We start from the raw sequence: 14,029 nt of genomic DNA on the forward strand, positions 1-14,029 counted from the left end.
GTTCAAGGTGACCCAGCTCTTCACCGATGGGGCTGAGATCAACCTTGGCCCCCTGGCCACAGTCGAGGCTCCAGCCAGCAGTCCCCAAGGAGCCCCGGGGGCCCTAAGACCCTGCGGCCCCTCCAGAAGCCCGGGGCTCAAAGCCATTTCCCCACAAGGGCTTGCTCTCTGCCCTCCACGGTGCCGCCCGGCTGTGAGCGCCAGGAGGGCAGACCACGGCGGCGGCACCTGCTGTGCCAGGCAGTCCCCGCAGTCCCGGTCGCCGCCCTCAGCAAAAGCCACGTCACTTCGGAACATCCTCAGAGAAACAACCTTACTCGTGTGATGGATCTTGGGCTGACTGCTCTTGGCTGTGCCGTCCCCTCTGGCCCACTCTGGGACTAGGGCCCCGGGAAGCAGAGGGAAGCCTTCCCCATCCTGGGTCCTGTCCCCAGGCCCCAAGCTGAAGCCACCCCGGGGTGAGCTGTGTTCCATTTTGGGGAGAAGCGGCTAAGGAAACGCCGTCCACGAATTCAGGGGACAAGAACCGACAGCTACTTACAATCATCAACATCGTCCTTCAATACGAACCGAGATGTGGACAAGGAAAGAATAATGTGGTTTGTAGGCGGAAAACGTAAAAGACAAGAACCACGCTAAACAGAGAGAGCAGTTAATCTGTTTGCAGGGCTGGACTCCCAGTGCAGCAGGGAATGGCCGGCCCGACAGCACCCGATGGAGGCTGTGTGCCGCGTAGTCTCGTCGAGCGCCCAACCCCACCGTGGCCGTGAGAAAGCCACGGGCTTACGTACACGAAGGGGCTCAGTGTCCTAGCATGAGGCCTGCAGTTACAGTGAAGAGGTGACAAAAGCACGCGGCCCGTGAGGCCCCGCAGCCAGTCTCCGCCTGAGGCCAATGCCAGGCACAGAGGAGGCACTCAGGTCGGTGCTGGAGGAATAAACGACCGATTCCAAAACTGTGTTCCTTAGAATATTCTCAGGAAAGACATGGCAAAATGCGATGCCTGTTTTATAGCCTCTGCCACAGCCGAGCTCAGGGCGCCGTACTGTACTTACTGCGGTGCCCTCTGCCCTCCCCGGGGCATCAGAGGAGGCCGTGACACACGCTTCCGCTCCCCAGAATCAGTGCAGGGACAGGGACGTCTGATTTGCATGTGTCTGCTCAGAGAGCGCAGATCTAATTCCAAAACCACGAACCTTCCTTATCAGCCACAAAAACAGAAATGCTAAGCAGCATCTTCATGGGTGTGTATGAAAAATGCCCAAAATGATTATTGCCAGGTATTCCAGGAGCTGAGTCATCTTTTTTTAAAATTATATTTTTAATCAGAGAGGAAGGGAGAGGGAGATAGAAACATCAACGATGAGAGAGAATCATGGATCGGCTGCCTCCTGCCCGCCCCCCACTGGGGATTGAGCCCAAAACCCAGGCATGTGCCCTTGACTGGAATTGAACCCGGGACCTTTCAGTCCGCAGGCCGATGCTCTATCCACTGAACCACACCGGCCAGGGCTGATTAACCCTATTTTTTTTTTTTTTTTTAGTGAGGACATACTGCCTTGGGAAGAGGGACAGCAAACACACGGTGGGAAGAGGAGTTACTGTCCTTCGCTGCGAACTGCTGTAGACCCAGGGGCCACGCGGGGCAGCGAGGCACAGGGGGACAGGGCAGAGCACCGACTGCACCGTCAGGGTGACCAGCGCCGCCACTTCCTACCTGCTCAGGTCAACGGTCGTGCAGACGCAGCGACAGATAATAACGAACAGAGCACGACTGCAATCCAGCCACACTTACGGCCACTGAACTGAGTGTCACAGAATTCTCACAGCACAAAACGGCTTTTACGAGGAGAGGGCAGGAACGGAGAAAACACTGAGATAGAGGACTGGGTGGGAAATATCCGCCTCCAGCAGAAGCGTTGCTTTTGGCGTTTTCACACACCACGTTCCACTTTACTTTCTTTTATAAATATCTATGTTTATTATTTCAGGGAGGAAGGGAGAGGGAGAGAGAGAAACATCAATGATGAGAGAGAATCACGGATCGCTGCCCCCTGCTCGCCCCCACACTGGGGATCGAGCCTGCGACCAGGGCATGTGCCCTGACCGGGAATCGAACTGTGACCCCTGGTTCAGAGGTCGATGACCAGCCACTGAGCCACGCAGCCTGGTCATCTGCACTATTTCCACATACACGGGGAGAGCTTATCAGCGCTGAAGGCAACTCCTTTCAGCTTCTGGCAGGAGCATCCCAGGCGGAGGAGGCTCTGATAACAAGGCAGGAAGTGATACCCAGCGTTCCTGGGAGACCCGGGTGAAGGCACCCCCCTGCTGTCCCCCATAGAAGCTTCCAGAGCAGAAAGCGCTTCGCCAGCACCTGAGCGGGAAAGACGGCTCCCTCCAATCCCAGAAGCAGCGATGGCGACAGAACTCACACATGGAAGCAGGGCACCAAGTCACCGTCACCCCATTTCCCCCAAATCCTTAATATGATTTCCCCCGTGTGTTCCTTCTGCCTCATCTCATCTTAAAAACCAAAGTTTCAGGCCTATATTCTCAAGGCCTCCTTCACCTTATTTTTGACACGAACTTAAAAAGAGAGGAGGCTAGACCAGTGGTCGGCAAACTGCGGCTCGCGAGCCACATCCGGCTCTTTGGCCCCTTGAGTGTGGCTCTTCCACAAAATACCGACTTCTGCGCATGCGCCACGAAGTTTCAATCGCACTGTCCGTGCGGGCCCGCACGTGGTATTTTGTGGAAGAGCCGCACTCAAGGGGCCAAAGAGCCGCCTGTGGCTCTCGAGCCGCGGTTTGCCGGCCACAGGGCTAGACCATCCCAGTACACAGGATAGCACCCAAGTAAACTGGGCCCTACACAGGAAGCACCAGTAACCGGAGAATGAAACCTCACTTTAGACCTGAAAACTGCATTGAAGTGAGACTTGCCCGCACTAACCAAGGAGATTACAGCATTTCCCCTTCGGAGCTGCTGAAAGATCAGCAACTGGGAACGCTGGAGACTGCACACTGCGGTGTCTGCTGACCAATCCGGGAGGGGAAAATACTGGGCACACTGACATCTCGGGCTCCCGTTTCTGAGGGGACTGCACGCCTCCGTCATTTCTGCCACGAACCTCTGACGACTGCCTAAGAAGGCCCCCGGTCAGGGCCGATCTCCCTATGCTCTCTACATGCCTGCTCATTCCCCATCCTAGAGACGGGCAGCCCTGATTTTTCTTCAGCCAACACACTGGTGATGCGACAGCAAAAGCTAATTGACCTGAATGCAGACAACATTCCTTCCAGTCCACACCTCCCTAAATAGTTGGTAAGATTTCATAAACCTTTATCCATCTGTGCATCTGGACAACCATGCCTTCCTCCAAAGGGAAAAAACATCCCACTAAGAGCCTCACTCTGAGTCCCGCTCCTAAATCTAAGAAGAACCAAAACGAAACAGGAAAAGTCGAAAAAAAATTAGACCCCCCCCCCCCAACTGAGTCTTAAGATGTTAACTTTTAGTATGAAAAAAAGAAAGGATTTTTCTTCTTCAATGGGCATTTCTATTATCAACGCACTTTTAAAAACCAAAGTTGGCAAGTTTACAAGATTTCCATTTGCATTTAGGGAACAAGAGTTCCTTTACTTTGAAGTATATGCTCTCTGATCAAATAGAGCTATTTTTTAAAAAATTATCTATACTAATAAAAGGGTAATATGCTAATTAGACCAGACATCTTCGGGACGTCCTTCCGGACAAAGCCATGGTGGCAGGGGCCGAGGCAGAGGCCATTAGAGGTGACCAGGCAGGCAGGAGGGAGCAGTTAGGGGCATCAGGCTGACAGGCAGAGGTGGTTAGGGGCAATCAGGCAGGCAGGCAAGCAGTTAGGAGCCAGCGCTCCCGGATTGCAAGAGGGATGTCAGACAGCCCCGAGGGGTCCTGGATTGGAGAGGGTGCAGGCCGGGCTGAGGGAACCCCCCTCCCCATGCACGAATTTCGGGCACAGGGCTTCTAGTTAATTATAACTTAATTTACTCCCAAGAGCAATTTCCTACATTAATACCTAACATCATATTCCCAAAATTATTTTTGTGGTTGTTTGGCCCAAATATGAATTTTAAAAGGCTGAAATCAACGGAGAAATAAACAGCAATCTAAAGAATGATCATCTTTTGCTTCACAGTGAGATTCGTAATGTGGGTTCCACCACTTAACATAATTCTGAAAAAAAGACACAAAAACTAATGATACTTAGTTATTAAGTGTTATTCTCAAAAATACTTCATAAATAAAAATCTGCCACCCCATTCCACCCTCAGGATCCTACCCACCAAAAAGAAAAAAGAAAAAAAAAAGATCCTAAGAAAATCTCTCATCATGCTGACGTGAGGCACCTTGGAGCAGTTAGATTAAAAAGTGGTCGTTGCTACGCCCAATTACAGAGGGTTCCGGGCTGAAGGCTACTCACACAGTTGAGGATGATGAGCAAACAGCTGTCCTGTGTCTTGAGACAGACATTAGCGTCCTGCCTTCCCTAAGCTCATAAGCAGCTACTTAAAGTTTGAGTTTATGCAAGAAAACATGTTAAAGCTTCAGTGCTTTCCTGCAGCAGACTTCAGATTCATTCCTGTAACACAGTCAACAGGAAACAGAGTTGAGACAGTTAAAATCGACCATGCACATTGTCATTGCCTAAAAGTTTAAGGGGCGCTTTCACTATCACAGTTAGATAAGAAAGGGTGGGTGAGGCACAATTCAGAAAAAAAATAATTTCATTTGGTATTTCACACCAATGTGTAATCTTGCAACAAGTAACTTTACCATATTTTTTTTTGCCTGGCCATAAGCCAGGGGAGCAAGGGTTACCTTTTTCAATCATTTGTAAGCAAAGCAAGCCAACAAGGTTGTTGCTTTTGTCCCCTAAGGCTTGGCTAATTTATTCAGCATAAACAAGGAAAGAATAACTTTTACAGCGATGGCTGGACCTCAGGGTCCCCACACTACCCCTGGAACCCTCCCGCTTGGGGAGGACGAGATTCTGGGTCCTGCTGTGACAGGGGCAGCGGCCACATTTCTGACATTTGCTCAGAAGGTTAGAGCACATCACCCAGATCCAAGTGTCTATGGCACCATTATTGCTACAGGCTGATCAATGTTACAAGGCTTGTCTGAAAAATAAAACCGCATTCCCTCAAAATATCCCAGAACACCCAGGTAACGACCTTTCCCCTACATATACAATACTGGAGGCCCAGTGCACGGGTGGGGTCCCTCGGCCTGGCCGGTGATTGGGGCCACAGGATATTGGCTGTGGGAGCGCACTGACCACCAGGGGGCAACTCCTGCGTTGAACGTCTGCCCCTTGGTGGTCAGTGCGCGTCATAGCGACCGGTCGGTTGGTCCCTTAGGCTTTTATAGATATAGATTGGCCTCAATTTCTACAGTAAATTTTAGGGAAAACTTTAGGATTTCACAAACATAGTAAACTTACTATTTATATTAGCAACATGGTTTAAAAATGCCATGACAGCCCTCGCCGGTTTGGCACAGTGGATAGAGCGTCGGCCTGCAGATCAAAGGGTCCTGGGCTCATTCCGGTCAAGGGCACGTACCTCGGTTGCAGGCTCCTCCCCGGCCCTAGTCTTGGTCAGGACCCATGCAGGAGGCAACCAATTGATGTTTCTATCTTTCCCTCTCCCTTCCTCTCTCTCTAAAATCAATGGAAAAATATCCTCCAGTGAGGATAAAAAAATAAAAATGCCATGAGAAATAGCAATCAAACACTAGAATTTCATAACTTTTTAAGTATTATTTAATGCTGAAATTTTTTTTAATATACATTTTTATTGATTTTTTTACAGAGAGGAAGGGAGAGATAGAAAGTTAGAAACATCAAGTCAGCTGCTTCCTGCACACTCCCTACTGGGGATGTGCCAGAAACCAAGGTACATGCCCTTGCCCGGAATCGAACCTGGGACCCTTCAGTCTATAGGCCGACGCTCTATCCACTGAGCCAAACCGGTTAGGACATTAATGCTGAAATATTTAGTTCACCTTTGCTATGCCCTATAAGATGGCTGAAGGTTTCAGGGCTCATTTGAAACAATCAAATGCTTCTTTATAATCTACTTATACTACACCTATAATTCCAGGCCCTCGCCGCCACCTCAGTTAGTTAGAGCATTGTCCGTATACACCAGGGGTCCTCAAACTTTTTAAACAGGGGGCCAGTTCACTGTCCCTCAGACCGTGGGAGGGCCGGACTATAGTTTAAAAAAAAACTATGAACAAATTCCTATGCACACTGCACATATCTTATTTTGAAGTAAAAAAACAAAACGGGAACAAATACAATATTTGTATTTGCATGTGGCCCACGGGCCGTAGTTTGAGGACCCCTGGATACACTAAGTTTGCAGGTTCAATCCCACCCAGGGCACATACAGGAATCAAACAATGAATGCATACATAAGTGGAACAACAAATCAAGGTTTCTCTCTCTCTGTCTCTCTCAAATCAATAAATAAAATGTAAACACATAATACAAGACCTTATAAAAGTTGTAATTTTATGGAATAATTTTCACACAAGTCAAAGTAACTGTCCCAGGATCTGTGCCTCTGCGAACTGATGAAACCTGATTTTCAATGCAAGTTTAAGTGAGCCTGCTGTGGTACCCACAATGACTGGAAAATAACTGTGCCAATCTCGGGCTGAAAAACAGAAGCAAGCTCTTCGTACAACATTTAAGGAGCGATTCAGGCAAAATTACCAAAGAATGTTACCATTCTTTTTTTCTTTTTTTAAATATATTTTATTGATTTTTTACAGAGAGGAAGGGAGAGGGATAGAGGGTTAGAAACGTCAATGAGGGAGAAACATCGATCAGCTGCCTCCTGCACACCCCCCACTGGGGATGTGCCTGCAACCAAGGTGCATGCTCTTGACCAGAATCGAACCCGGGACCCTTCAGTCCTCAGGACGATGCTCTATCCACTGAGCCACATCCGTCAGGGCAAGAATGTTACGGTTCTTTGTGGACCACAGTTTCATGAGGACTAGTACAGACCGAGTCTCAAAGTATCCCCCGCAAACCACCAAAGGAAAAACAGTAACTTTAAGTGGACGAATCTGCAGACACCACATTAACCGCAAGATCGGAATTAGTGCCACGGGAAACGGGGCAGGCGGCCATGTGCCCCTGACGTGGTGCCCGGAGCAGCACACACCAGCACCGCAGTTCTGCCCCAACTGCGTTTCCTAAACACGATCACCAGGACACGCCCAACAAACCCACACTGCGGCGATTCTAGAAATGAACGGTTTGCCGTTCTCCAACATGCCCATGTCATGAGAGACAACGGAAAGCTAAGGAAATGCTCCGGTTCAATGAGAACAGAGACCTCACCACCAAGTGCAATGAATGGTTCTGGGTTGGCTCCTGGACCAGAAGAAAAACGATAAAGCACATCGCTGGGAAAACTAGAGAAATCTGAACGTGGACTGAGAATTGTGTTAGAGAACTGTATTATGTCAGTGTTAAATGTCCTTAATTCAGTAACTGAAATTTCACCGGAACTATGGGAATGCCCACAGTCTTGGAAAACACACATCTAAGTATTACGTGGTAAAGGGCGTGACACATACAACTTATTCTCGAACAGTTCAGAAAAGAGTAACATAATCACACAGGATAACCGAGCAGAAAGTTAATAAGTGGTGTATCTTGCCAACGGGTATATGGGAATTATCTGTATCATTACTGCATATAAATAAATCTGAAATTATTTCCAAATAAGACCTGAAAAAAAATTAACATTTGAACCTGACATTCTTTTTTTTTAAATATATTTTGTTGATTTTTTACAGCAAGAAAGGAAGAGGGATAGAGAGTTAGAAACATCGATCAGCTGCCTCCTGCACACCCCCTACTGGGGATGTGCCCACAACCAAGGTACATGCCCTTGACCGGAATCGAACCCGGGACCCTTCAGTCCGCAGGCCGACGCTCTATCCACTGAGCCACACCGGCTAGGGCTGAACCTGACATTCTAAGGATTCTGCATACCTAATAAGGGAGCCAGAATTCCTATAATCTCCACACACCCAACAGCAATGAAGTATAAGAAGCGGTGCTCTGGTTCCAAACATCCCGTGAGGGGTCAGTGCCGGGTGGGACTCTGTGGACCTGAGTCACGTCCACGTCCACCTCCTCCCAACCTTGTTACGTCTGCAGCTTCCGCAAACCGCACTGCCGCTGGAGAGACCAACTTCTCTAACCGGACACGCCGGCCTTCCATGGGGACACAGCAGAAGTTAGGGGGTGTGCAGGAGGCAGCCGATCCATGATTCTCTCTCCTCACTGATGTTTCTCTCTTTCTCTCTCTCTCTTGTCTTTGAAATGAATAAAAATATTTTTTAAAAAGATTGAACTTTAAGAAAAGCCTTCCATGTACATTAGAGCGAAGGCCCCGCCCCTAGGTACTGCACACACATCCACACAACGACGTGTCCTCGACTGTTCACAGGGGCCTGGCCTGAAGGGCCCAGAACCAGGAACATCCCCGATACCCACCGAACGGGGGTGCATCCACCACCTGTGAACGGTCCACCCACCGAGCTCTCCTTCGGCCACAGCGACAGGAGCGGCTGCTGGGGCTGAGGGCCTGGGTGTCTCCAGCTCGTTACGCGAAGGGAGTGAAGACAGACAGAGGCCACACTGCGGGATCCACTGACAGGAAATGCCACAGGCAGCCACGACAGAGAGCAGACGGGGCGAGTGCAGGGTCCGCCCAAGGGACACAAGGACACTCTGGGGTGAGGGCCATGTTCCCTGGTGGTCACGGGGCTGGGCTTGTCACAACCAAGACAGCACATTGAAAAGTGGTCAGTTCTGCCCGGCTGGCGTGGCTCCGTGGTAAGCACTGACCCAGGAACCAAGAGGTCCCTGGTTCGATTCCCAGTCAAGGGCACATGCCCAGTAGGGGGCACACAAGAGGCAGCTGATCCATGATGTTTCTCCCTAATTGATGTTTCTCTCTCTCCATCCCTCTTGCTTCCTCTGTCTCTAAAAAGCAATAACAACCATTTTCTTAAAAAATAAAAAAAGTAAATTTTATTATATACAAATTTACCTCGATAAAGCTGATTTAAACAATAAAATAGGACAAAGGAGTGGAAACGGCCATTCTGATTCAAAATATGACTTGAGTAATCCTGTGCTGGGTGGAGGATAAGTATCACAAGCCTGAGTTATGCCAAGAGGATCCATATGGCCAACGAGTTCAGGTTTCAACTGGTATCAGTTTTCCACTAAGTAAATATTTTATATCTTACAATAATTTTCTAACTAATTATTCTCATTATTTCTAAGCAGAGAAACAAACCTTTTTCCTTTCTTACCTTCCCTCTACATTCACTTCTTAGATCATGTCAACACCTTGACAATGATGAGGTGCCTTCACCCTAGCTCAGTGGTCGGCAAGCTCATTAGTCCACAAAGCCAAATGTCAACAGTACAACAATGGAAATTTCTTTTGAGAGCCAAATTTTTTAAACTTAAACTATATAGGTAGGTACACTGTTATTATCTTACTTAGGGTACTCCTAAGGCTTAGGAAGAGCCACACTCAAGGGGCCAAAGAGCCGCATGTGGCTCACGAGCCGCAGTCTGCCAACCACGGCCCTAGCTGGTCTGGCTCAGTGGATAGAGCGTCGGCCTGTGGACTGAAGGGTCCCGGGTTTGATTCCGGTCAAGGGAACGTACCTCAGTTGCAGGATCGATCCCTAATAGGGGGCGTGCAGGAGGCAGCCGATCAACGATTCTCTCTCATCACTGATGTTTATCTCTCTCTCTCCTCTCCTCTCCTCTCTGAAATTTATAATATATATGTATGTGTGTGTATATATATATACATATTTAAAATAAAAAAACTATGTGGTACCTTGAACAAGGTCAACTTGGACTGCTTTTTAAAGAACACATCATTATTTTACAATAAACATGAAGCATGAATTGGAGCTTGAACGTGTTCATCGCCAATTTTTAAAGTTGTGTGTGTAGGAGTGTATAATTCTGACAAATTCTACTAAACGTTATTTGCTAGTTTTAGATTTTAAAGTATAATTGACATGAAGTAATGTATTGCATTTCTGCAAAAAATACCTCCCAAATAAAGGCAGCAGCTCAATCATTAAAGTTACATTACAAAATAATTCATATTCCTAAGGAGTTCTCAATTTTTCACAGAACTTAATTTTTTTAAAAAGGTGCTTCTCTTGAAAAGATTAGTCACCAGTATTCAAGTATAAAATTAAAGATTAACTTACAGTAAACTGGGTAATTTGAGGCCAAGAGACTTCTTCATAGAACTTTTGGATCTTAAAAGTATTTTTACAAAAAATATAATTAAGCCCAGCTTGTGTTGCTCAGTGGTTAGCATCGACCTATGAGCCAGGAGGTCAGGGTTCGATTCCCAGTCAGGGCACACGCCTGGGTTGTGGGCTTGATCCCCAGTAGGGGGCGTGCAGGAGGCAGCCGATCCATGATTCTCTCTCATCATGGATGTTTCTATCTCTCTCCCTCTTCCTTCCTCTCTGAAATCAATAAAAACGAATTTAAAAAAAATATATAATTAAAAGCGTTTACTTGTTTACCACAAAGTTAACACAAAAGCTACTACCCATCTAGTAACACTTTTAATTCTTAACAACTGGTATGTTTTTAATACCATTTCGGTTTATTATAAATATGTTCAGTAAGGATACACAGTTGATTTTTTTTAAGTATCCAACAACCATTAAGTCATTTTTCCCCTATAAAATACTCTTGCATCCATCTTGGTTAACAGTTATCTTGCAGAGAAATACTATCGGTTACAAGTGGGATAAATATATAAAGAAAAAACCACGGCCAAAACCGGTGTGGCTCAGTGGATAGAGCGTCGGCCTGCGGACTGAAGGGTCCCGGGTTCGATTCCGGTCAAGGGCATGTACCTGGGTTGCGGGCACATCCCCAGTGGGGGATGTGCAGGAGGCAGCTGATCGATGTTTCTCTCTCATCGATGTTTCTGACTCTCTATCCCTCTCCCTTCCTCTCTGTAGAAAATCAATAAAATATATTAAAAAAAAAAAAAAAAACCACGGACAAAAACATCACTTCTTAGAAAGGAAGCACACATCGATACGCATGTCACTTTCCTGGCCAAGGTTAGGCGTGCAGTTTTTTTGTTTGCTTTTATTTTGTTATAAGAAAGCCATTTTGGGTATTAGATGGTAAGACACACTCTGGCATAGCTTTCTTTTTAAAAAATATATATTTCTTTTATTGATTTCAGAGAGGAAGGGAGAGGGAGAGACAGAAACATCAATGATGAGAGAGAATCATGGATCGGCTGCCTCCTGCACGCCCCCCACTGAGGATCTAGCCCGCAACCCGGGCCTGTGCCCTTGGCCGGAATTGAACCTGGGACCCTTCAGTCTGCAGGCCGATGTTCTATCCACTGAGCCACACCGGCCAGGCTAGGCGTGCAGTTTGATAGCACTGGATGTCAGGAGTCATCGGTCTTGCTCAGACTGCATTTCCAGTCAGTACCTGGCACAACCCTGCATGGAGCAGGTCCTCTATGTTGACAGAGTTCTAGGCACTCAAACGTTTACATAACGAATTCACATTAGACCTGCATTTATCCACATCACAGAAACAAAGGCTGGTCCCGCTGGTGAGGCTCACGTGTGGCTCGGGGGTTGGGCATTGACCCAGAGCCCAAGAGGTCACCTGTCTGCCCACCAGTGAACATGCCTGGGCTGCGGGTTCCATCCCCAGCAGGGGCGACAGGTGATGGTCCTCTCTCTCTCTCTCTCTCTCTCTCTCTCTCTCTCTCTCTCTCTCTCCTTGTCCCTTCCTCTCTCTCTAAAAATCAATAAAAACATTAAAAACAAAAGGAAACTCTGAACCCCTAATATGTCACCTACAGGAAGTCCAATCACCCAAGTAAAAATCTAACGCACAAACGTGTCCCCCTTTAATCTGTGGGGCCAATCAGGAGGCTTCAACAGTGTAGAGCGTACGAGTCCAGTGTCACGAACTCCTTTCCTCCCTCCGGCCATTTAATCTATGACAATCTAAACATGACATGCCCAATGACAAGTCCGCTTTTAAGACTTTCTAATTTGTACTATACTCTCTTTGAGAATTGAATGGCACCGAAAGGTCATTTTTAAAAGCATATCTATATCTATATCTACATCTATACTAATAAAAGGGTAATATGCTAATTAGACCGGATGGACCGGACATCTTCCGGTTCTCCTCCCAGACAAAGCCACGGTGGCAGGGGCCGAGGCAGAGGCGCTTAGGGGTGATCAGGCCAGCAGGCAGAGGGGTTAGGGGCGATCAGGCCAGCAGGCAAGTGGTTAGGAGCCAGCGGTCCCGGATTGCGAGAGGGATGTCCCGGATTGGAGAGGGTGCAGGCAGGGCTGAGGGACTCCCCCCAGCCCCCCCACCCATGCACAAATTTCGTGCACCAGGCCTCTAGTATATATATAAAGCACAATGGAAGGAGTCTCTTTTTCACACCATTAAAATACCCTACATGCATATTTTTATTGCTTCTAATACTGAAAAAAACTAGTAATTTGACAAATTTTCAAATTTCAAGTCTCCCTTAATTGGGAAAAGAAGAAGCGCATCAGCTCTGAAAGTACTCAGGAGTCCACACCGGAACCTGCACTGATCGGGTGCCAGCGTTATATAGAGACCGACCACCTTGGTAATTGCCGGCTCCTGTGCCAGTGGTACCTGACGGACTGTCTGGCAGGCCGACATCAGCCATTCCCCAAAGGCCCTTCTCGTCTATCTCTATGTGTCGTTATAAAACACAGAATAAATTACTAAGCACCATACTCTCTGAAGCCACTTAGCATTCGGGGGGAAATTGTTTCCACTTCATCGACAATGTGCTCTATTTATTTATTGTTCTCCTTACTGATTGGCCCTAAATCCGCTGGGTGAGGGCCAACTGGCCCCAACGCTGGCCTCAGTATATTTACGGCTCGGAGGCTGAAGTCCCACCGAGCTGGCTTCGTGTCAGCCAGAACCAAAGACCCAAGGGACTCTGAGTCACAATTTCAGGAGCTAAGCAAGTTGAAAAAGCCAAGTTTTCCTGAAATGATCACTGAACATGGATTTCCCTCTATAACCTTTACACCGGTGTTCCTCAAATACAGGGATTAACAGCATCAGAAATACGCACACCTCTGTGTCCCACTCCACACCGACTGACTCCATTTCTGGAGCCCGAGCCCAAGGATTAGCACGCTCCACCCAGCTCCTGAGGGAGTTTCAGGTTCACGTTCGAGAACCACTACCTTAGTCACCTACTGGAAAATAGTACTTTAGTACAGAACACAATCCTATGTAATAAAAGCCCAGCGGCCATGACAGCGAAATGACCAGAACGACAGCTCGACCAGTCGCTATGAGGTGCACTGACCACCTCTAGGCCCCCCCTGGCCCCCCGCAGGCTCCGATGGCAGGATGGCGAATGGGAAACCGGGGTGGATGGCGGCGGCGGGACTGGGGACTGGCGAGCGGGCGGAAGATGGCCCTGACCACAGGCTGGGCCTAGGAACCTACCCACGCACGATTTCGTGTGCTGGGCCTCTAGCAAGTACATATTTACAGTTGAAAGAAAAATGGTTTCAAATTACTGCAAAGTTGGTAACTTTAGAATAACTGAGGTCAATTAAAATTAGGTCAAAAGCTGCAATTCAAAAAATACCTCTCAAAAAACCAATGGTTTCTTATAATAAACTCTGGAGAACCACTATTTAAAGTTTTTGCAAGTGCTTTTTGTTGGTGTGAGGTAAGAAAACATGGTCAGTTCTAACTACAGCAGGTGGTAGGGAACAAGTGATTTTTACCTTTCCAGCATTTAGAGATGACAACTAAAATAAGGGAGGTATTAATATACAGAGTTGCTACTCATATTTGGGGACAAAAAGGGAGTAGCTACCAAGATTTGAAATC

General features: G+C 47.5%; 1 protein-coding gene across 4 annotated transcripts in view; it reads right to left on the minus strand.

Annotated features, from left to right (window-relative positions):
- The window catches only part of ZFAND6 (zinc finger AN1-type containing 6), a 51,132-nt gene that overhangs the window by 22,483 nt on the left and 14,620 nt on the right, over window positions 1-14,029 (minus strand). Inside the window, exon 1 of one of the 4 annotated variants that reach the window (XM_036355421.1) lies at window positions 4,469-4,600. The exons of the other annotated variants lie outside the window; for them this stretch is intronic. The gene's annotated coding sequence lies outside the window, so the exon portion shown is untranslated. Of the gene's footprint in view, window positions 1-4,468; window positions 4,601-14,029 lie in introns of those variants that run through there. 4 annotated transcript variants of the gene reach the window in all.

The sequence above is a fragment of the Myotis myotis genome, unplaced genomic scaffold (genome assembly GCF_014108235.1).
Source record: "Myotis myotis isolate mMyoMyo1 unplaced genomic scaffold, mMyoMyo1.p scaffold_m19_p_22, whole genome shotgun sequence".
In the NCBI taxonomy this organism is placed as follows: Eukaryota; Metazoa; Chordata; class Mammalia; order Chiroptera; family Vespertilionidae; genus Myotis; species Myotis myotis.